Source organism: Salvelinus fontinalis, chromosome 33 (assembly GCF_029448725.1).
Source record: "Salvelinus fontinalis isolate EN_2023a chromosome 33, ASM2944872v1, whole genome shotgun sequence".
Lineage (NCBI taxonomy): Eukaryota > Metazoa > Chordata > Actinopteri > Salmoniformes > Salmonidae > Salvelinus > Salvelinus fontinalis.
Window position 1 is genome coordinate 31,108,585 of NC_074697.1, and position 24,418 is coordinate 31,133,002.

Consider the following 24,418-nt stretch of genomic DNA (forward strand, 5'->3'; position numbering starts at 1 on the left):
GAACGAACGAACGAACGAACGAACACAGTCCCGTGTGGCACAAACACTGACACAGGAACAATCACCCACAAACAAACAGTGAGAACAGCCTACCTTAATATGGTTCTCAATCAGAGGAAACGTAAAACACCTGCCCCTGATTGAGAACCATATCAGGCTAATTGAAAATGAACCCAACATAGAAACACATAACATAGAATGCCCACCCAGCTCACGTCCTGACCAACTAAACAAAGACAAAACAAAGGAAATAAGGTCAGGAACGTGACAGCAACCTCCATAGAAAAACATTGGCAGTAGATTTCCCTATATTGAACAGCTCTGTGACTTTCAATGTGGCACCATCATAGGATGCCATCCTTCCAACAAATCAGTTTGTAAAATTTCAGCCCTGCTAGAGCTGCCCTGGTCAACTGTAAGTCAAATCAAATCAAATCAATTGTTATTTGTCACATGCTCCAAATATAACAAACCTTACCGTGAAATGCTTACTAACATGCCCTGAACCAACAATGCAGTTTAAGAAAAATACTTAAAAAATAAGAAATAAAAGTAACAAATAATTAAAAAGCAGCAGTAAAATAGCAATAGCGAGGCTATATACAGGGGGTACCGGTACAGAGTCAATGTGCGAGGGTACCGGTTAGTTGAGGTAATTGAGGTAATATGTACATTGTACATGTAGGTAGAGTTATTAAAGTGACTATGAATAGATAATAAACAGAGAGTAGTAGCAGAGTTAAAGAGGGTGGGGGGGGGGGGGGGGCAATGCAAATAGTCTGGGTGGCCATTTGATTAGATGTTCAGGAGTCTTATGGCTTGGGAGTAGAAGCTGTTTAGAAGCCTCTTGGACCTAGACTAGGCTTTCTGGTACAGCTTGCCATGCGGTAGCAGAGAGAACAGTCTATGACTAGGGTGACTAGGGTGGCTGGAGTATTTGTAAACCGCCTTTGACAACCGCTGGTGTCTTTGACATAGATAGAGGTCCTGGATGGCAGGAAGCTTGGCCCCAGTGATGTACTGTTCCGTACGCACTACCCTTTGTAGTGCCTTGCGGTCGTAGGCCGAGCAGTTGTCATACCAGGCAGTGATGCAACCAGTCAGGATGCTCTCAATGTGCAGCTGTAGAACCTTTTGAGGATATGAGGACCATGCCAAATCTTTTCAGTCTCCTGAGGGGGAATAGGTTTTGTCGTGTCCTCTTCACGACTGTCTTGGTGTGCTTGGATCATGTTAGTTTGTTGGTGATGTGGACACCAAGGAACTTGACGCTCTCAACCTGCTCGACTACAGCCCTGTCGATGAAAATGGACGCATGCTCAGTCCTCCTTTCCTGTAGTCTACAATCATCTCCTTTGTCTTGATCATGTTGAGGGAGAGGTTGTTGCCCTGGCACCACACGGCCAGGTCTCTGACCTCCTCTCTATAGGCTGTCTCGTCGTTGTTGGTGATCAGGCCTACCACTGTTGTGTCATCGGCAAACTTAATGATGGTGTTGGAGTCGTGCCTGGCCTTGCAGTCAAGAGTGAAGAGGGAGTACAGGAGGGGACTGAGCACGCACACCTCAGGGGCCCCCGTGTTGAGGATTAGTGTGGCGGATATGTTGTTACCTACCCTTACCACCTGGGTGCGGCCCGTCAGGAAGTCCAGGATCCAGTTGCAGAGGTAGTTGTTTAGTCCCAGGATCTTTAGCTTAGTGATGAGCTTTGTTATTGTTATTGTTATTGTGAAGTGGCAGAAAGAGCAACTTTAGCTCAGCCGCAAAGTGGTAGGCCACACAAGCTCACAGAACGGGACTGCCGAGTGCTGAAGTCAGTAAAAATCGTCTGTCCTCGATTGCAACACTCACTACCGAGTTCCAAACTGCCTCTGGAAGCAACGTCAGCCCAATAACTGTTCGTCGGGAGAGTCATGAAATTAGTTTTCATGGCCAAGCAGCTGCACACAAGCCTACGATCACCATGAGCAATGCCAAGCGTTGGCTGGAGTAGTGTAAAGCTGGCCGCCATTAGACTCTGGAGCAGTGGAAACGCGTTCTCTGGAGTGATGAATCACGCTTCACCATCTGGCAGTCCAACGGACTAATCTGTGTTTGGCGAATGCTAGGAGAACGCTACCTGCCCGAATGCATAGTGCCAACTAAAGTTTGATGGAGGAGGAACAATGGTCTGGGAGTGTTTTTCATGGTTCGGGCTAGGCCCCTTAATTCCAGTGAAGGAAAACTTAACGCTACAGCATATAATGACATTGTAGACGATTCTGTGCTTCCAACTTCGTGCAATAGTTTGGGGAAGGGCCTTTCCTGTTTCAACATGACAATGCACCTGTGCACAAAGCGAGGTCCATACAGAAATTGTTTGTCGAGATTGGTGTGGAAGAACTTGACTGGCCTGCACAGAGCCCTGATATCAACCACATAGAACCACTTTGGGATGAATTGGAACGTCAACTGCAAGCCAGGCCTAATCGGCCAAAATCAGTGCACGACCTCACTAATGTTCTTGTGGCTGAATGGAAGTAAGTTCCCACAGCAATGTTCCAACATCTAGTGAAAACCCCTTCCCAGAAGAGTGGAGGCTGTTATAGCAGCAAAGGGGGACCAACTCCTTATTAATGCCCATGATTTTGGAATGAGATGTTCGATGAGCATGTGTCCACATACTTTTGGTAATGTACTGTATATCCCATATTGGACATTGTGGGCTGGATTTGACAAATATCCACTTTGTTGATCAGATTTGTTGAATGTGTGCCAATCCGTTGTCCTTCTATCCACCACGGTCTGTGTTCCATTGACCTCTTTACCACATATATTGATTGAATGCAATGTTGGTATATTGGCAGTTCATTTGAAAAATGTATGGAATCATTCCTCTAAAACTTGCTGGCTAGCTTGCTAAGAAACATACATATTTTATCACAGCACTGGCAAACCATGGTTGAACAACTCCCTAACCAAAATGGCTGACCTTTATCCCACCATAATTAGATCCAGTCCATTCTTGTATTTTAATTCCTAATTCTATGGTCACAAACACATTAAATAAATAAGTCATTACATTTAGCTGACTGTAAAAGTGGTAAAGACAATTTACTGAAGTTAAACCCTTTTTCCCCTATATGGTGAACTACTTTTGCCAAGAACCCAAAGAGTCTAGTCAAAAGTAGTGCACTACATAGGGAATATGGTGCCATTTGGGACACACGAAAGTGAAGTCAGAGACAGTGTGCAGTAGTCTACCTGCTGGATGAGAAGGCCATTCCCAGCACGTGGATCCATTTGCCCTGGGCCTCAGACATGAGCTCCTCGTCCTCCTCCTCCTCCACTTGTTGGTCGGGCCGATAGGGCGCCACCTTCAGCCAGTTATACAGCTTCCTGCTGCAGGCCTGAGGGGCGGGCAACCACTATCACAACACTGTAGCAGGCTCAACATACATCAATGCTCTGTGCCGCCTGCTTTGGAAAGTCAATACCGGAATAAGAAAATAAGTAATCAATACCACAGTAGCAACGACGTCACATCAACGTAATGAAAAGAAGAAGAAAAATCGAATTAAATGTTGAGATAATAATGGAAGTTGCTGCAGAAAATGTATCCTCCTCCTTGGGTGTGTGTGTGTGTGTGTGTGTGTGGGGGGGGGGGGGGGGGGGGTACCTTGATGATGTTCTCCTTTGCTTATGCAATAAGTTTGTTCTTCAGCTCTTTCGCCATCTGCGGGTAAAGGAACTGTTTGAGGGAGCGCTCGATGGCCGGAGTCTGTCTGTTCCACTCCTGAACCTGGTGGCTGAACTCATCTCTGTAGTAAAACTGCTTTATCTCTTCATAGTACGCCTGGTCACCTTCGTACCTGCTCAGCAAACATAGTGATATCATGGGTACTTGACTGACTCAGGACAGTATACATGTAAACAGAGCACATTTTGGAACATGTTATTACGTGTTATTAATATGCTATTAATGTTATTACACATCATTAATATGTTATAAACACAAAACTCAGCGGCATCGTCGCAAATGGCACCATATTCCCTACATAATGCACTACATTTGACCAGAGCGTAGTGCACTATTTAGTGAATATGTTGCCATTTGGGATGCAGGCTATAATGTTATTAATATGTTATTACACAATGTTATAATAACAAGACCTCACCCCTTCACTTCAATCAGGTCAATACAGATGTTAATGGTGAGCAGGCCCTCTTCCTCTGCCTGCAACATCTTGAGGAACTGGTCTCCATTCAGCTCCTTTACAGGCTTGTTTTTCAGGTATTTAAAGGAGAAGCCATAATGGGCCTCATCCACATCCTACTGGAGAGATTAGACCACATACATGTATGGTAGAGTACTCTAAACTAGAAAATGACATATTCATATATGCACTAACTGTAAGTCACTCTGGATAAGAGTGTCTGCTAAATAACTAACATGTAAAAATATGAAAAGACATGACTTGTTAAATGTGTTTTTTCTATACAATATAAACTCATCTCTTCAGAAAGTATTCATACCCCTTGACTTATTCCACATTTGGATGTGTTACAGCCTGAATTCAAAATTGATTCAATTGATTTTGTTTCTAGACAGGGCTTTGGCTGGGCCACTCAAGGACTTTTACATTCCTGTTCTGAAGCCATTCAAGTGTTGCGTTGTCAATTTTGAATTCAGAATGTAACAACAAAATGTGGAATAAGTCAAGGGGTATGAATGGGGAAAGGGGATACCTAGTCAGTTGCACAACTGAATACATTCAACCAAAATGTGTCTTCCACATTTAACCCAACCCCTCAGAATCTCTGTGTTGGGGTTAACGGCCTTGCTCAAGGGCAGAACGGCAGATTTTTCCACTTTGCCAGATCAGGAATTCGAACAAGCAACCTTGCAGTTACAGTCCCAAAGTTCGAACCGCTAAGCTACCTGACGCCTCTGAAAGTACTGTATATCCCATCCTAAATAAACCACTAATACAACCAACAAAGAAGTGGTGGTAATTGCAGAATAGGGTTGCAAAACTGCAGTAATTTTCCCCAAATTCCCAGGTTTTCCAGGAATTGCTGGTAGAAAGATAAAGGACTTCTTGCTTATTCACTCCTGATTCCAGGAGTCGTCCAACCAAGATTTCTGGAAAACCTGGGAATTCTTAGAAAGTTACCGTGATTTTTTAACCCTATTGCAAATAGATGGTGTATACCTTCTTTCCCTTCTTGGTGGGTTTGATGTTGATCTTGGCTCTCTCCTGGAATGTCTGTTGGAGCACATGTCTGACTAGAGGCTCCCGAGCGATCTGCATGGTGACCTTGTAGCGAGTTCCCTTCAGTACTGCCTTTGTTGTGCTGAACTGGCTGCACAGGCAGAGAGAACATACTATTATTAATATTGTGGAAGGTATAGGATTGCATCTCAAATGGTGCCACAAGTTTAAATATTCACCTCTCAACACCACCCCTGTTACTGCTAAAATGGTTGGGTTATCTTTATATGAAAATGTATTCTGTATACAGTGCAATAATGTGTTGCTGGTTACCTGCAGATGTAGTCCTTAGCCAGCTCCATTGGCTCAGCAGGAAAGTTCTCCCTCTCTTGACGCTGGTAACTGTCACGTAGATATTCTCCAAACTGCTCTGGAGTCAGACCAAACTTCTTGGCTAGACCATCTGATGAGAACACTTTAAATGGTGGACTCAAAAACTGTTGCAAATATAGTCGGCTCATGATACAGCAAGTGCACTTCGAATGGAAAACTCTGTTTAACTACACTAGTCACAGTTTTTCAATCGCACATTACTTAGCAAGTTTTGTATTATCACGAGCTAACTGTATAGACCTGAAGATGTATGGCACACAAATCTGTTTGTAAAAGGTGCTGATAGTGACACCTACTGGACACACATGATAAAGCACTCACCCAGTCCTGCACCCTGGCAGATGCTGTACATATCCCTGCGAGATGCAAGCTTCAGGCCCGGCCCCTTCGGCTGCTCCTCTTCTTCCTCTTCCTCCTCCTCTACTACTTCCTGCTCATTACCTGCAAACAGAAGACATGATAATTACTCTGATGAGGGCAAAGATCCACTGTGCTTTCACAATCTTACAATATATAATCTAAATCGTACCATCTTCATCCACTTCTTTGATCTTCTTCAGCTTCTTCTTGCTGGACCTGGCTGCATTCTGCATATTTGGGATATCCTGGCCATAGTACAGCAGGAAATGGTTGTAGACGTCGCCCAGTTCATCACTAGACTGGACATCCTTCAGCCTTGTCAGACAAACATAATCAGGTCAGCATTCTGATACACAAAGATAATAAAGATGTCATAACATGACTAGCGTACTGTCCAGGTGGTGTACTTGTACATCAAGGTGCCTCACACTACAGAAAGAGGAGATAGGCTCCTGCCCTATGGGCCATTCTGGCTCAGACAAGGCTTATTTACAAACATGTTGGACATGACAAGCCTTACCTCTCTAAATCTGAAGTGTCTAATGGTCGAATGCCATCAGCCAGTGGCTTATCTGGGTCTGCTGAAATCTGTTCAAATTGGTATCCCTGCATCTTCTGGAACAGGCGTCTCAGGTTCGGTTTGCGGGTTTTCAGCTCGGTCCACTGAGGAGGAAAGAAAGTCCCAGATTAAACATGAATTAAACAGAGAGAATAAATTAAGGGATGAAGTTAACAAAAATCCGATGCTATAGCATATTACCTTCTCATCCCACTGCCAAACTTTCCACAGATCATTGATATTGAGTTCAGGTTCCACATACTCTTTCCTGTAGAACGCTATGAACGGAACCTTGAGGTGAAACAACAAAGACAGTTGTATTAACTAACTGTGATAGTTTGGGTGGGCGTGAGTTTGGGTGGACATTCTATGTCTGGTGTTCTATGTTGTCCTTGTTTTGTATTTCTATGTGTTTGGCCTGGTATGGTTCCCAATCAGAGGCAGCTGTCTATCATTGTCTCTGATTAAGAACCATACTTAGGTAGCCTGTTACCACCTGTGTTTGTGGGTAGTTGTTTTCTGTTTTGTGTGTCGTCACCTTACAGAACTGTTCGTTTGTCGTTTTTGTTGTTTTGTTCAGTGTTCAGTTGATTGATTAAAATTTGAACACTTAGCACGCTGCACCTTGGTCCTCTTCTCCTCCCGACGGCGTTCGTTACAGATATGGAAGAACTCAACATTACCTACAGTGATAGAGGAACTGTGTAATACCTCAAAGTGTTGGTTTCTCATGAAATTCAAAGCCTCTTTAATCTTCTGGATGGTGCTGGGGCCTTTTCTGCTTAATGTAGTGGCTGGACCTCTGTCCAAATAGTCTGTGTTCTCCTGAAAACACAGAATATTTGATTTAAAAAACACAAGCATTTTAAAAACAGACCTACAGCCTTATTCTAAAATGGAATAAATACATGTTTTTCCTCATCTATTTACACACAATGCCCCATAATGACAAAGTGAAAACAGGTTTTTAGAAAAATCTGAAATACCTTATTTACATAAGTATTCAGACCATTTGCTATTACACTCTATATTTGGCTCAGGTACATCCTGCTTCCAATGATCATCCTTGAAATGTTTCTACAACTCAAAGTTTCTACAATTCAATAGATTGGACAGGATTTGGAAAGGCACACACCTGTCGATATAAGGTCCCACAGTTGACAGTGCATGTCAGAGCAAAACCAAGCCATGAGGTCTAAGGAATTGTCCGTAGAGCTCTGAGACAGGATTGTGCATAGGCACAGAACTGGGGAGGGGTACCAAAGCATTCCTGCAGCATTGAAGGTCATCAAGAAAACAGTGGCCTCTCAGATTGAACTCTTTGGCCTCCATCATTCTTAAATGGAAGAAGTTTGGAACAACCAAGACTCTTCCTAGAGCTGGCTGCTCGGCCAAACTCAGCAATCGGGGGAGAAGGGCCCCAAGCTCTGACAGACCTCTAGTTCCTCTGTGGAGATGGGAGCCTGCAAGAAGGACAACCATCTCTGCAGCACTCCACTAATCAGGGCTTTATGGTAGAATGTCCAGACGGAAGCCACTCCTCAGTAAAAGGCACATGACAGCCCGCTTGGAGTTTGCCAAAAGACATCTAAAGCACTCAGACCATGAGAAACAAGATTCCCTGGTCTGATGAAACCAAGATTGAACTCTTTGGCCTGAATTCAAAGCGTCACGTCTGGAGGAAACCAGGCACCGCTCATCACCTGTCCAATACCATCCTCACGGTGATGCATGGTGGTGGCATCATCATGCTGTGGGGATGTTTTTCAGTGGCAGGGACTGGGAGACTAGTCAGGATCGAGGGTAAGATGAATGGAGCAAAGTACAGAGAGATCCTTGATGAAAACCTGCTCCAGAGCGCTCAGGACCTCAGACTGGGGTTAAGATGCACTTTCCAACAGGACAACGCAGTCGTGGCTTCGGGACAAGTCTCTGAATGTCCTTGAATGGCCCAGCCAGAGCCCGGACTTGAACCTGATCTAACATCTCTGGAGAGACCTGAAAATAGCTGTGCAGCAACGCTCCACATCCAACCTGACAGAGATTGAGAGGATCTGCAGAGAAGAATGGGAGAAACTCCCCAAATGCAGGTGTGCCAAGCTTGTAGCGTCATACCCAAGAAGAGTCGAGCCTGCAATCGATGCCAAATGTGCTTCAACAAAGTACTGAGTACCAATTTAAACCAATTTGATCCATTTTAGAAAAAGGTCTGTAAAGTAACAAAAATGTGGAAAAAGTTAAGGGGTCTAAATACTTTCCGAATGCACTGTAGACTAGCATCAGCTTTAACTAATTGTCTTATGAGACCCAGCTAAAATATCCTCACTCCAGTATCTGCATGGAGATGGTGAGAGTAAAGAAAGGCATTGCTATAGATCCACTCAGCCTCCTGTTCCAGCTCATCATCCTCTGCAGGCTTCACACGTGTGGAGCGCAACTAAAAACAACAAGACCACACACATAGAAAAGGGTATGGGCTACAGCAGTGGTATTCAAAGTCAATGTTATTCAAAGTCAGTGGTATTCAAAGTCAATGTTATTCAAAGTCAGTGGTATTCAAAGTTGGGGTCGTGGGGGAACTACAGTGAGGTCGACCCAAAAAATGAAATAAGTACAGCACCAGTCAAAAGTTTGGACACACCTACTTAGTCAAGATTTTTTCTTTATTTTTACTATTTTCTACATTGTAGAATAACAGTGAAGACATCTAAACTATTAAATAACACAAATGGAATCATGTAGTAAACATAAAAGTGTTAAACAAATCAAAATATACTGTATAGTTGAGATTCTTCAAAGTAGCCACCTTTTGCCTTGATTACAGTTTTGCACACTCTTAGTAAACATTTAAATAAACCCTTGAGTGAGTAAGTGTCCAAACTTTTGACTGGTACTGTATATATATATATATATATACTTTTTTTGAGGGGGGGATTTTTTTTGTTTCTTTTCATTTTGATAAGAGATTAAAATGTTTTGAATTGAAGGTTATTTGTTGATGTGAACATCAAAGTGTGCCGATTTTAAGGTTGTGTCATTATATTTGGGGTGGTGTGGGGTCACACAAAATTATTGTGAAAAGAATGTGGTCCCCAGAAATTCTGACTGAAGAAATAGTTTGAATAGCACTGGGCTACAGAGTCAAGCCCATAACAGTTATAGGTGAATTTCACGTGCTCACATGTCCCTATGACTATGATTGTGTTCCAAATGGCACCCTATTCCCTATATAGTGCCCTATATTTGACCAGAGCTCTATGGGTCCGAGTGCCATTTGGGACGCATCCTATAGAAGTATACACACCTGGAACCTCTCTGGCATGTCAGTGGAATGGATCTCATTGTCGTGGTCCGTCATGTGACTGCTCTCCAGTTCACTGGGCTCATAGATCTCAAAGATATTGCGTCGGCCCACCCTCTTCTTGGTCTGCTTCTTGGGCCGGTCCCATGAATCTTCATCTGCCTCCTCCTCCTCCTCTGCATCTTCATAGGCTTCAGTGTCAAACTCAGCAAAGTCAAAGTCCCCTCCGAATATCTCCTGGGCCTCCTGAAGGGCTCTGTAAAAAAGGAGTGGTGCTCAGTACTAAATACTGCAGGTGAGTAAAGGTAAACATGCTTGCATCCCAAATGGCACCCTATTCCCTTTATAGTGCACTACTTTTGACCAGGGCCTATAGGGGAATAGGATGCCATTTGGATTTGGGACACACATAACATATCAAATTCTATTGCACAGATAGGAATTCATACTTTCAGGTGAGCTTGCAGGTGGAGAGGCTACTGCAAATTGAGATCTAAGTGATTAAATTAAATGCCAGAATCACTTACGCATCTGTATATCCTGGCAGCTTCTTCCTCCACTTGGGTTTCTTCAAGGGCTGTCCATCATCATCCACAATAGTCATCGATATCTGAGAAAAATAAATAAATACCTATGACTCAAATTTTTTGAAATGGCTTTTTAAAAATCTGCTAACTCAAAACAATTCCACTGTTTATAGATGAAGCAACTAAAATGTTTCATACCAGACTCTTCGTCGTCCTCCTCCTCATCCTCCCCGGGATGCAAAGGCACATCCAATGCCTCGCCCTCATCCGCTCCCGTCCCCATGAAGATCTCATCCGCTATCATGTCCTTCTCATGGGCCTCCCTGACGTCATCATCTCCCTCCTCATCCTCATCGTCCGACATGTCTCGCAAACGACGGAACTTTTGCTGTTTATGGGGATAAGGAAGGAGCAGAGGTATCAGGAAATCATTTTAGTCAATCTCCTTTTAAATACTATTTTTAGAGAGTGGGACTGTGGGACATGACATGAGACCTCAGCTGTGTGCTATACAATGCCCATGATTGCAATGCATTTTGCTTGCCATAATGGCATCAAAATACTTACCCTTTTCACTTTCACTCCCAAATTCTCCTCAATGAGATCAATATCATCATCATCCAAGCGGCCGTCAAAGCCTGTAGACAGAAAACACAAGATACTCAAACACCAAAGGTGATTATTGTTGGTATGCATGGTTCTGCTGCACACTGTTAGGTGTCACAAATCAAAATAGAATCAAAGGGTTTGCGCCATTATAGTTTATTCAAAGACTGAATAAACAGCACACAACGTGGCTAGGAAGCAATCACAGTGCAGCCCAGACAGGAATAAATATAGGAACAATTTATGAATGACCACTTACTTCTCTTCCTCTTATGGTGTCCAATTTCCTCCCCAGAGTCGCTATCTCCTTCCTTATCTTTCTTCCCTTCCTTCTCCTCCTCTTCCTCTCCTTCCCCTTCATCCACACCATCATCAATCAGACCACTGAGGTTTCCATCCTCATCTTGGTCCTCGGTATTCTCCTGTTCCTCCTCCTCTTCTAAGTCACAAATCAAGAAGTTGTACATCAAGTAAGATGATGTATGACACATGACATTGTGTGCAGCCTGCACATTGTTACCATGGTTCTTATTTAGAGTAGTTGTGAGGATAAACTCTGTCAAGGGACATCTTTGAAATAAAATCAAAATTTTTCACATGCTGTACTCCCAAATTCCTCCTCAGACTCCTCTGCTTCACTCTCGTTGAAATCCATGTTTAGGGGCTGTTGAAGAGATAATAAACATAATTTTTATTAGCTGGTTTTGTGTCAAAGAACAGTCTTTGGAAACAATGTTATGGGACATGACATAGGACACAATTATTCCATAATTTTGCATGTTTAAAGTATGGCTATGTCATAAGAAACTCTTATTGTAAACAATGAAATATTAGTCTACAATAAACTATGATAAAACGCTGCTGGATGCAGAACATTATTATAGCCAGGGGGCAAGGACATTGCTAGACATCAAAGGTTTAACTAGTTAGCAAAGATAAAAATGCATATGACTTTGAAAATGATCAAAGGAAGCCTTACGGATATCAGGCTGGAGATGCAGGTAGCAATCTTCTTAGCTAGAACAAGATAGCTCGCTAGCATAACAATGGAAGGAGATGGCTACTGAGCTAGCCACATCTATTGTAGATATCATACAGCTGTATTGTCAGAAACAGCTGGCTGACTCCCATTGCCCATAACGGTACATACCTTTTTGTTGTTGACTGATTAGCAAAGCGGGTTTTGGAAAATAGATTAATTTCACAACGACCAGAATGTTTTAGCTAGCAAGGTGCAAGTACATTTACAAGACTGGAACAGAAAAATCCCTCAAACTCTATGAAAGCGAAGTACTTCACAGATTTACATAGCTCTCCTTGGATTGTAGAGTGCAATCCTTGCATTATACTTCGTGCATTCTTTTTCTAGTGTTATGGTATGCAACATAAGACATTATGTTTTTTCATTACTTTTCAAGTCTTCTTTTTGTAATATTTTTTATGTAACCTAGAACATGTTATTCAGTTTAACCTGTTGAGGACAGAGGGCGCTGTTTTCACTTTGGGGGAAAATCGTGCCCAATTTAAACGGCCTCGTACTCAATTCTTGCTCGTACAATATGCATATTATTATTACTATTGGATAGAAAACACTCTCTAGTTTCTAAAACCGTTTGAATTATATCTGTGAGTAAAACAGAACTCCTTTTGCAGCAAACTTCCTGACAGGAAGTGGAAAATCTGAAATCGATGCACTGTTCTAGGGCCTGCCTATTAAAGTCCTTGATATTTATTAGTTTAGATGCACTTCATACGTCTTCCACTAGATGTCGACAGGCAGTGAGAGAAGAAATGGAGTGTGTAACTTGATCTGGTGTCGAATAATAGCTCTCGGCATGACGTGTCACCAGTTTCCTGTTTTCTGGAGAGCGCGTGAAGGGACCTGGATTTGCCTTCTGATAAGCTGTCGTTATGGACGACTAATATCTCCGGCTTTGATTTTATTTGATACATGTGACAATATCATCGTAAAGTATGTTTTTTCAATATAGTTTAATCAGATTATTGAAATTTTTTTGGGAGTTTTGCCGTGTTCCGTTCTTTTCCGTTTGTTGACGATGGAGAGATTCGCGCCACTTGGCAAGTGTGCTTGCTAAATCGAGAGGGAAAAAGGCCGTTCTAAAACCAAACAACGATTGTTCTGGACAAAGGACCCCTTGTACAACATTCTGATGGAAGATCAGCAAAAGTAGGACCCATTTTATGATGTTATTTCATATATCTGTCGTACATGTGAACTAGTAGTTTGCGGCCAGGTTTTGGGCACGCTCTCGCCATAACGTAAACTGCATATCGTAATGAAGTTATTTTTAGAATTCTAACACGGCGATTGCATTAAGAACTGGTGTATCTATCATTTCCTATACAACATGTATTTTTTTGTTATGTTTATGAATTTGTTTTCGCTGTAAAACACTTAAAAAATCGGAAATATTGGCTGGATTCACAAGATCTTTGTCTTTAATTTGCTGTACACCATCGATTTTTCAGAAATGTTTTATGATGAGTATTTAGGTATTTGACGTTGGTGTCTGTAATTACTCTGGCTGCTTCGGTGCTATTTCTGACGGTAGCTGTGATGGTAGCTGCAATGTGAAACTGATTTATACCTCAAATATGCAAATTTTTCGAACAAAACATAGATTTATTGTATAACATGTTATAAGACTGTCATCTGATGAAGTTGTTTCTTGGTTACTTAGGTTGGCTTTGTGCATGCTACCTGTGCTGTGAAAAATGTCTGTCCTTTTTTGTATTTGGTGGTGAGCTAACATAAATATATGTGGTGTTTTCGCTGTAAAACATTTTAAAAATCGGACATGTTGACTGGATTCACAAGATGTGTATCTTTCATTTGCTGTATTGGACTTGTTAATGTGTGAAAGTTAAATATTTCTCAAAAATATTTTTTGAATTTCGCGCTCTGCCTTTTCAGTGGAATGTGGGAGGAGTTCCGCTAGCGGAACCCCGGTGCCAGACAGGTTAACTACCACTACTACAACTACTACCACCACCACTGACACAGTCACCACTACTTAGTCACTCGAGAATTTCTCAGTGATTGTTTGTAATATTTAAGGGCAAAAATTGTTGATTTTGCTACGGCGACTCTGACATTTTGCATGGCAATATGTGATGAATTTGTAAAAATGTTCACGAAAATGGAACCTAAAGGGGCTCTTCAAAGGGTTCTCCTAGGGAGAAAACCGAATAACCCTTTTATGTTCTAGATAGCACCTGCTTTTCTAAGAGTGTACCACTACTATTACTACCACTACCATTACTATAACCCACTATAATAAATCTACAAAACCACCCCAAAATAGGTCACTATACCTAACCCATTAAAACCCAATTACTATTATTAGTACTACTACCATTACTACTGCCGTCATTACCACTACAATGTATTTAATTACCATGAAAAACACACAAAGTTTCTTCAGGAAATGTCCTTTTCTATTTTATTAATTAATTTCTATGTTATTTGTTGTGCAGCTTCAAAATAGCAAGCGTTTATTTTGTAGTATATTTAGCTAGTTACTTTCCACATAGCTTTACTGTAGTTTAACTTATTCCAATTAGGAATAACTAGGGTTTAGCTAACTACATATCTAACTACATACCAGTAATTATTTTTAGATGCTGTTTACCCTCACGTGATGAGTAAACAGTAACTATTTCAACTGTGATGAATACTACTAGCTATGATATTTCACAGATTTTACTGAAGGATTGATTCATCACCAGACTAAGCTACTCTTTAGAAGTAACATGTCATATGTAGCCTACGGGCCAAAAAATGTATTATTGACAACGTCACCTGAATTCTGTCACAAGGTTTGCATCACACAACGTTTTACTGCACTTAGGCTTATTATAGCTTACTACAGTCTAATGACATTGACACCTCTTGACCTTTGGACTATAAGGTTCTATCTGACTTTTTCCTCAAAAATAAGTCATTCACATAGGGGCCGATTCAGAACAAAATTAAATGTGCATAAATGGAACTTAATTCCGTTTAATGCACTTTTGTGTGGAAGAGGTGTGTCTACAGATATGTTGTATTCTGACCTTGACTTAATTCCCTCATAAATCCAAGACCTTAATGGGCCATGAAACAATTAATAAGGTCTATCAACCTGTCGGTTCCAAGTGGAACAGCGTCTGCTTTCTTTTCCCCCATAGAAATAACACCACTCTCCATGCACTGTAATTTACAACTTGATAGGAGAGATTGATGAGATCTAGGTAAAAGAATAAGCCATTTGGATACGCAGCTTGTAAATAGAAATGACAATTGTTTTAGATCAAGTTTACCTTATGATCGCTGGAGACAAATGTGAAACCAGTCATATAGCAACAAACAAAGCATATCAACATTAAGCATACCTCTGTGAAGTTTATGAAATGCTGGCCTTATAACTTGCAGGGATGAAATTTGTAGACAAAAGCTATAGGCTTCTGTAGCCATGCACAATTGACAGTATAGAGTCCAAACCAACAAACCTACCGAGTGCACTTCTGTTTTCTAGAATGTTTTAATTAAATTCCCAGACTTTTCACTGTATTTAAAAATTGTATTTGTGTTACATATTAGCCAGTATCGGTAGCCACTGTCAGTTATACCCACACACATTTATAACTGTCACTTGTTATTTTACTTATATTTTGCCTTATTCCATTACATTGTCAGTTTACCTTTCTTTCCTTTGTCACATTGATCTGGTTATTCCTGAGGATCACTACAGTAGCATTAGTGGATCATAGTAAGCTAACGTATTACAACTTGTGCAATAATTTGGAATATGTAGCCTATTTGAATCATTATGGAACGCAGACCAAATGAGTGAGGATTTTTAGGGTAGATTTATAGGACTACTGTTCAACCCCTATTGTAGACTTTTCTAACTTTCTAGTTGAACAATTGAATATGACAACTTTCAGGATGAAACAAAGCACTGTATTTTTGATTCACCAATATATTTTGTGTGTAAAGGCTCTCAAAACCTATTTTTGTATTATTATTCATGAATACTTTCCTAACCCTAAATAACATACAAATCTATTGGTGCTGATAAGGAGACAAATATGTGTGTATTTATTTACATGGCTTTTTTTCATTGATCCTTAATATTCTGAACCGTTCTCTCAATATATTATAGTGAGTGTTGAGAAAATTCAAATTAAAGGTACACCACATTTAAAGGGATGGCTTTAGATAAATGTACTGAAAACCCTATCGAATGAAAACTTGACACGAAAATATAGGCCAGCAAGTGGGAGGGTTTTCAGCAGTTTAATTAAATGTATTCAGGGCACGTAAGGGAACCACACCTGCAAAGCCCGTTACGGACCTGCATAAGGTAAGTCTGAATGCCAACTACTGAGAAGTGCGTAGGAAAGGCGTACATAGGAAAGGCCAACCAGGTAGCTAGGTCCAGCTGGCAAGATAGCTAGTTCCGGCCGACCGACCAGCCAGATAGCTAGGTCCAGCCGGCAGGATAGTTAGGTCCGGCCGGCTGGCAAGATTGCTAGGTCCGTCCAGCCAGACAGCTAGATAGCCCAGTTGTTCTTTAGATGGTCATTTACATGTGAGATGTGTCAGATTTGTTTTAAAGGAAAGTAAAACTCAGAATGTTCTCTCTGCGTAAACACCATTTAACTTGGTGGTATCAGGTTCTATCTGCAATCCAATAACACAATGCTGGATTGTCAATAAAAAAGTATTGAATGTAAGGTGATTTACAGTACTTATTGATTCATGAAAGAGGCACTCCACCACTGCTGCTCGATCATCCTATTTTTCCAACTGAATTGAGGAGAATAAGAACAATCCACCCCCCAAAATGTATACTGTCACATAGCTAACTAAAAAGCAGCATTCCTCAAGAGAGGATGGCTTTCACTTCAGCAATGATACATTCATGTACTTCTTTGACGAAAAGATCATGATCATTAGAAAGCAAATTCTCTTTAAATCTGCGTGTTTTTCCAAAACGCAGTTGTCCTGAGTCTGCATAATACTACCAGGACCTAGGATCAAGGGAGACACTTAATCCTATATCTCTTGACACATTTATGAAAATAGTCAAGGCCTCTAAACCTTCAAGCTGCATACTGGACCCTATTCCAACTAAACTACGGGTACGTGCCGTGGGGGAGATCTTCGTGGGCTACGGTATACTCAGCCTTGTCTCAGGGTAGTAAGTTGGTGGTTTGAAGATATCCCTCTAGTGGTGTGGGGACTGTAATTTGGCAAAGTGGGTGGGGTTATAGCCTGCCTGGTTGGCCCTGTCCGGGGGTATCGTCGGACAGGGCCACAGTGTCTCCCGACCCCTCCTGTCTCAGCCTCCAGTATTTATGCTGCAACAGTTTGTGTCGGGGGACTAGGATCAGTCTGTTATATCTGGAGTATTTCTCCTGTCTTATCTGGTGTCCTGTGTGAATGTAAGTATGCTCCTTCTAATTATCTCTCTCTCTCCCTCTCCCTCCCCTCCCAGAGGACCTGAACCCTAGGACCTTGCCTCAGGACTACCTGGCCTGATGACTCATTGCTGTCCCCAGTCCACCTGGTCATGCTGCTGCTCCAGTTTTAACCGTTCTGCCTGTGGCTATGGAACCCTGACCTGTTCACCGGACGTGCTACCTTATCCCAGACCTGCTGTTTTTGACTCTTTCTCGCTCTACCACACCTGCTGTCTCTGAATGCTCGGCTATGAAAAGCCAACTGACATTCACTCCTGAGGTGCTGACCTGTTGCACCTTCTACAACCACTGTGATTATTATTATTATTTGACCCTGCTGGTCATCTAGGAACGTTTGAACATCTTGGCCATGTACTGTTATAATATCAACCCGGCACAGCCAGAAGAGGACTGGCATCCCCTCAGAGCCTGGTTCCTCTCTAGGTTTTTTTCTTAGGTTCCTGCCTTTCTAGTGAGTTTTTCCTAGCCACCATGCTTCTACATCTGCATTGCTTGCTGTTTGGGGTTTTAGGCTGGGTTTCTGTATAGCACTTTGTAAAAAGAGCTTTATAAATATTTGATTGATTGATTGATTGATTGATTGATTGAAGACATCACAAAACAGTTCTGAGATCTGGGACTTGAAAAATTCTCAAAACTATACATTTTGCAGATAGAACCTTAGAGTCCCAAGTCCTTGACTATTTATATCATAGGTTCTGGTACTCTTTTTAAATTACTTTTTTTTTTTTCACACTTTTTCAGAAGAATGGCCATAACGTAAACTTTTTTATGGTAAAAACAAATATTAAACAAGTGCCTTAGAGTATGTTTAAGGCCCTTAGCAGAGGCATTGCTGTTTTTGTCTTGTTCTATATCCACACGAAAACTTCCATAGAAGTGGTGTTTCACAAAAAATACAAACTTACCACATTTCATTGATAACTAGCAAGTAGTTTACTGACTTTGAGTGTCAGAGAACAGAAAAACATATTAGTTTAGTCATACAGAGCTAAGCTGTGCTAGTTATCCATAGGATATACAGTAGTGTCATTTTAGGGAACTATCACTTTAACAAATGTGTAATGAATATGAATTAATATATTTAAAGATGTGATTAGAAAGAAGGAAGGGTATTCTCTATATTTAATAATTAAATGGCTGCACTTTTCTATTGAAATTGAAAGAATTAACATTCTGTGGCAGATAGAACCTTATTTAAATAGATTGACATTTCAGGGGCATAAGGTTCGATCTGCGATTGCAACCCCCTAAAAAAAATTATTTAGAAATGTCTTAGGAGTTTGATACTCGCAATTTAGGTACCTTTACGGTGAGGACCTTAATGGGTTATAAAAGAATTGAGATGTTAAAATCTGGGATGTGAAAACTTAAATGCTCAATATCTCAGAACTATGCATTGCGCAGATAGAACCTTATAGTCCCAAAGTCTTGACTTATTCTCTGTTGTTATCTCAAAATGTTTAGATAGTATCGACATTTGAAAAATGTTTTGGGTGGCGGGAATGGGCTTCCATATTTAAACATTGACAGTGACACCTACATCAATCATCGTCCTCCAGCCATCGGTTTTGCCATTCTGCAGTGACTGAGGATGGGCCAGGCCAGCTTTGTTCAGCACATCATAAAAGTAATTAAGCAGTTTGCAAAGAATACTTCACAAATGGCATAGAACGGGTTTCAATGTCATTAGACTGTAGTTAGCTATAATAGGCCTAAGGGCAGTAAAAAGTCCTGTGATGCAAACCTTGTGACAGAATGCAGGTGAAAGTCAATAATTAATTTCTTGACCCGTAGGCTACATATCATATGTTACTTCTAAAGAGTAGCTTAGTCTGGTGATGAATCAATCCTTTAGTAAATCGGTGAAATATCATAGCTAGTTGTATTCATCACAGTTGAAATAGTTACTATTTACTCATCATGTGAGAGTACACCAAATCTCAAATCATCATATGATATGCCAACTCTCTGATCAGAGTAGTGCTGAGGAAATAGCCTACAAGGAGATCTCATTAGTATTTAATATTAACAGGTATGGATACAACCTAGTGGGAGGGGTTGCCTTTTCTAGAGAACATTGCCACCTAACAGTTATTTACCAGATGCTCTGCGTGTGGCATCATTTAGAAAATAACTGATTGAGTTTGACCCAAGCAAACACAAATCACAATGCGTTTACTTATTTCATTTTTCTTTGCCATCATTGTGAAGATTCAAGGGGCAGGTGAGTTTTTTTATTGTTTGATTTATTCAATCTTAGTACCTAAAAGGGGTTGAAACTTGATGTATTTGTTGTATTTGTGTGTACTGGCATTGGGTATACAATGTTGGGGAAGCTTCAGTGAAAATGTAGTTAACTAAACCTTAAGTTACTTCTTACTGAAATAAATTAAACTACAGCAAAGCTATGCTTGAGTGGAAAATAACTAGTTAAATATCCTACAAACCAAACGCTTGGTACTTTGCAGCTTCACAATAAATACCATAGAAAAGCATGAATAAACTTGTTATGTTCCCCACTACAAAAAACACAAAATATCATAGAACAACAGAAATAGGGAACTAACAAATAAGCCACGGCAAGCAGAACGAAACAGGTCGGGTTTTAGGAGGGGTTCTCAAAGACACTCATGGGGGTGTCCACTAAAGATTGACTAGCAACAATAGTCTGGGTTCTAAAAGAAACCCACCATAAGTGCCCACTAAATCCCCCCCCCCCCTACCCCCCCAAAAAAACAACAACACACCAACTTATAGTATTGAGCTAAAAGCAAGTGGAGCAAACCAGCACAGGTGAAACTAACGACTGACTAACGAGGTGACAGGTGCAACACATCCTGACCTACGAGGATGTTTTCAATCAGAGCAAGCCACACCCAAACAAAACCAACCTTGAAATCAAAAACTACATTGTGCAAAACCCCAAAGCCTATAACATCTTTCCAGGTAAGAAAGCAAATATATCAAATATTTTTACCAACAGAAAACAACTTCCATTTTATAAAATCAACTTAAATGTATCACTTTCTTCAATAAAAACATGGCGATAACTGATGGTCTCTCATACAAGACAAAACAGATCTCTTCTTTTTAATAATTTTTTCTATAACTTTTTTCACTTATTTATTTGTATATACAGTAGCTGCCTAAAAATCTGACATTGAAAAACAGGTACATTTTGATGTTTGTAACTTCCTGTAACTCTCATCCCCTTGTGACGAGCCCAACCGAAACAAAACTCGTCTCCAGTACGCCAAAACGTGCAGCCCCAAAAAAATGAGTGCCAGAGCTAAACACAAAACACTAAACTTATTGACTGCCCACCCTTGAAAGACAATCAGATACCAAGTTGTCCTTATCACGGACATGTCTGATTTCAAGGGGAACTCCTGAAATATGAGACTCTAGCAAAGGAGTCGGGGATTCCTGGAGCGTGTCTTTTGCAGGAAAATAAGAGGGTTATGATCGGTATAGACCACAAGAGGGGTAGAGACCAATACATAAACCTCAATGTGCTGAAGAGCCAGTGCCAAAGTGAGTGTCTCCTTCTCGATAGTCAAGTTGTGTTTCTGATATGAGGCCCATTTCTTTGAAAAGTACCCCACAGGGTGCTTGATATTGTTGTACTCTTTCTGTGGAAGCACCACACCTGCTCCTACATCACTGGCATTGGCGTTCAAAGCAAATAGACAATGGAAATCCAGAGCAGCTAGCACTGGTACAGAGACCAAAAGAGTCTTTGTCTTCTTAAAAGTCTCCTGACAGTCTGGGCTCCAACGGAAAACAACGTTCGCATTCGTCAAAACTGTAATTGGAGCAACATGCTGGGCAAAGTTCTTGCAAAATGCCCAGTAGTAGCCAGCCATTCCCAAGAATCTGCGCACCGGAAGGTTATTGAGGGCCTCCACTTTTGCAAGACCGGTTGGACCTTCCCTCCTTCACAAGATACTTCTCTGATGCTTGGGCGATTTCACTCTGACAGGTTCACTGTCAAGTTGGCAGGGGAAAAATTGTTTCAAACAGACTCAATGTTCTGAAGGTGTTCTGGCCAGGTGACATTGAATACAACCACATCGTCAAAATATGCCTCTGCATTTTCCAGACCACGTAGCATTATGTGTTTGAGCCTTTGAAACATGGCTCCGGCATTTCTCAAACTGAATGGAAGATGAAGGTAGGAAAATTAACCATCAGGAGTGACAAAAACAGACAGCTCTTTGGTACCTTCAGTTAGAGGGACCTGCCGATATCCCTTCAACAGGTTGAACTAACAAACTAACGTACTTGGCAGTGCCAACACGGCCCACACAATCGTTGACCCGGGGCAAAGGGTACGAGTCTGACTTAGTAATGGCATTGAGTTTGCAAAAAATCTGAACAAAACCACAGAGTCCCATCTGCCTTAGTTACTAATTTACAGGGTGAACTCCACGGACTGTTGCCATGTTGTGCAATGCCGTGCTCAAGCATGAACTCCACTTCACTGCAGATTTTTTCGAACTTTTCAGGAATCACTTTCAAGTCCCCAACGTCAATGTAATGCTCTAGTACATTTATCTGAGTTGGCACATCTGAAATGAAACCCTGATATTCTAAAAAGCAGTGCAACAATATATCAAGGTTTTCCAGAATGTCTAACTTACTCAACCGACTCCACAGGCACAGGGCTTGTTGGGCTTTCCTTGAGCTCTCGAAGAAGGCTATAGACAATAGTGACTGCAGTGGCAACAGGTAGAGGATCAAAACCGGTTCCCACCGACTTCTCCACCCGATTACAGTGGGAGAAATACAGTTTCAGTATTTTGACATGACACATGTTCTTACAGCGCTCTGGTGTGCTGATGAGGTAACCTAGAGGTACAACTTTTTTCTCGATGGTGTAAGGTCCTGAAAAGCGAACTTGTAATGGTGACCCCAGAACTGGCAATAAAACCAGGACTCACCCACACCAAAAGTGTGGTTTTGGGTCTTTTGATCATACCAAACTTTCATTTTGGTTTGTGGAACAAAATTCTCACTGGCAAAGTGACAGGCGCGGTGCAATCTGTATAGAACGATTTTTTGTGTTTGTCCTGCAACAACCTCTCTCTTAGCAAGCTCAAACGACCTCTGACATGATGTACAAACACAAGCTCATTCGGACTGAAACCGAGAGATTCCTGAACAACCTCTTGAGCTGCAAATAGCACATGAGCATCCCCTTCATCCCAGTCTTTCTCAAGACTCTGGGTGGTAGGTACTAGAGGGGCAATGGGTAACACCCAACTGCTGTAGCACTTGCTGGAAGACCTTTGACATGAAATTTGAACCTTGGTCTGATTGCACTACCTACGAAAGTCCAAACATTAAAACTTCTTTGGGATAGGGGGCAACATTTTCACGTCCGGATGAAAAGCGTGTCCAAAGTAAACTGCCTGCTACCCAGGCGCAGAAGCTAAGATATGCATATTATTAGTAGATTTGGATAGAAAACACTCTGAAGTTTCTAAAACTGTTTGAATCGTGTCTGTGAGTATAACAGAACTTATTTGGCAGGTGAAACCCCGAGGAGAAAATAATCATAATTGTTTTTTTGAGGTCACTCTCTTTTCAATTAGTTTTCATTGGGAATCCAGATTTCTAAGGGACTTTCTTGCAGTTCCTATCGCTTCCACTGGATGTCAACAGTCTTTAGAAATTGGTTGAGGTTTTTCCTTTGAGAAATGAAGAAGTAGCACTGTTCAGAACGAGGGTAGAGGGAAGTGTACTCTTTGAAAGAGGCACATGACCTGAAAAGCACGCTACACTTTGTTTTCCTCCGGTATTTTAAACAGTTAATCCCGTCTTAAATTTGATTGACTATTTACGTTAAAAAATACCTAAAGTTGTATTAGGAAAGTAGTTTGAAATGTTTGGACAAAGCTTACAGGTAACTTTTGAGAAATTTTGCAGTCATGTTGCGCGAGTTGGAACTGGTGTTTTTCTGGATCAAACGCGCCAAATAAATTGACATTTTGGATATATATCGACGGAATGAATCGAACAAAAGGACCATTTGTGATATTTATGGGACATATTGGAGTGCCAACAGAAGAAGCTTGTCAAAGGTAAGGCATGAATTATATCTTTATTTCTGCATCTTGTGTTGCGCCCGGAGGGTTGAAATATGATTGTCTGTGTTTGTTTGCTGGGTGCTGTCCTCAGATAATAGCATTGTTTGCTTTTGCCGTAAAGCCTTTTTGAAATATGACACGTTGGCTGGATTCACAACCAGTGTAGCTTTAATTTAGTGTATTGCATGTGGTGTTTCATGAAAGTAAAATTTTTATAGTAATTTGTTTGAATTTGGCGCTCTGTATTTTCATTGGATGTTTGCCAGTTGGGACGCTAGCGTCCCACATATCCCAGAGAGGTTAAATTATTTCACAAGGGTCTTAACCATACTGGGAGTTGTGATTTTCCTAATTGGAATGGCCTCAGGGAAACAAGTGGCAGCAAACATGATAGTTAAGAGAAACTGGTTACCACTCTTTGCTTTGGGCAAAGGACCAACATAGTCCACTGCTGAAAGGTTAGTCAAAAGCAGGAATAGGCTGCAAATGTGCAACCGGTACAGCTTGGTTCAGTTTACCTGTCCGCTGGCAAACGTTACAGGATTAAACAGTAAGCCACAACATCCTGTTTCAGACAAGGCCAGAAGAAGTTACCCAAGATATGGTCATGGTCATGGTTACCCAAGATATGGTCTTATTGACCAGCCATAATACCATCATCAGCCAACCTCAGTATCTCTTGTCAAAGTGTAACTGGATTGACAGTTTTGAGACACTGGGCCAATCGTCTTACACAGAAGTGGTGCAAGAACACCATTTCCTCATCAGAACATCTCTGTCAAAGTAACCCACACAAACTTCATCAAGCTCCTCCTCAGGACATATCAACTTAATAAAAAGAGAGGCGAGGGAAACATCTTTACTCTGTTCAGCAATGAGCTGCTTACTAGAC

General features: G+C 41.2%; 1 pseudogene; it reads right to left on the minus strand.

Moving 5' to 3' along the window:
• The window catches only part of LOC129832012 (transcription elongation factor SPT6-like), a 31,055-nt pseudogene extending 19,318 nt beyond the window's left edge, over nt 1-11,737 (minus strand).
• Nucleotides 11,738-24,418: the final 12,681 nt, after the last annotated feature.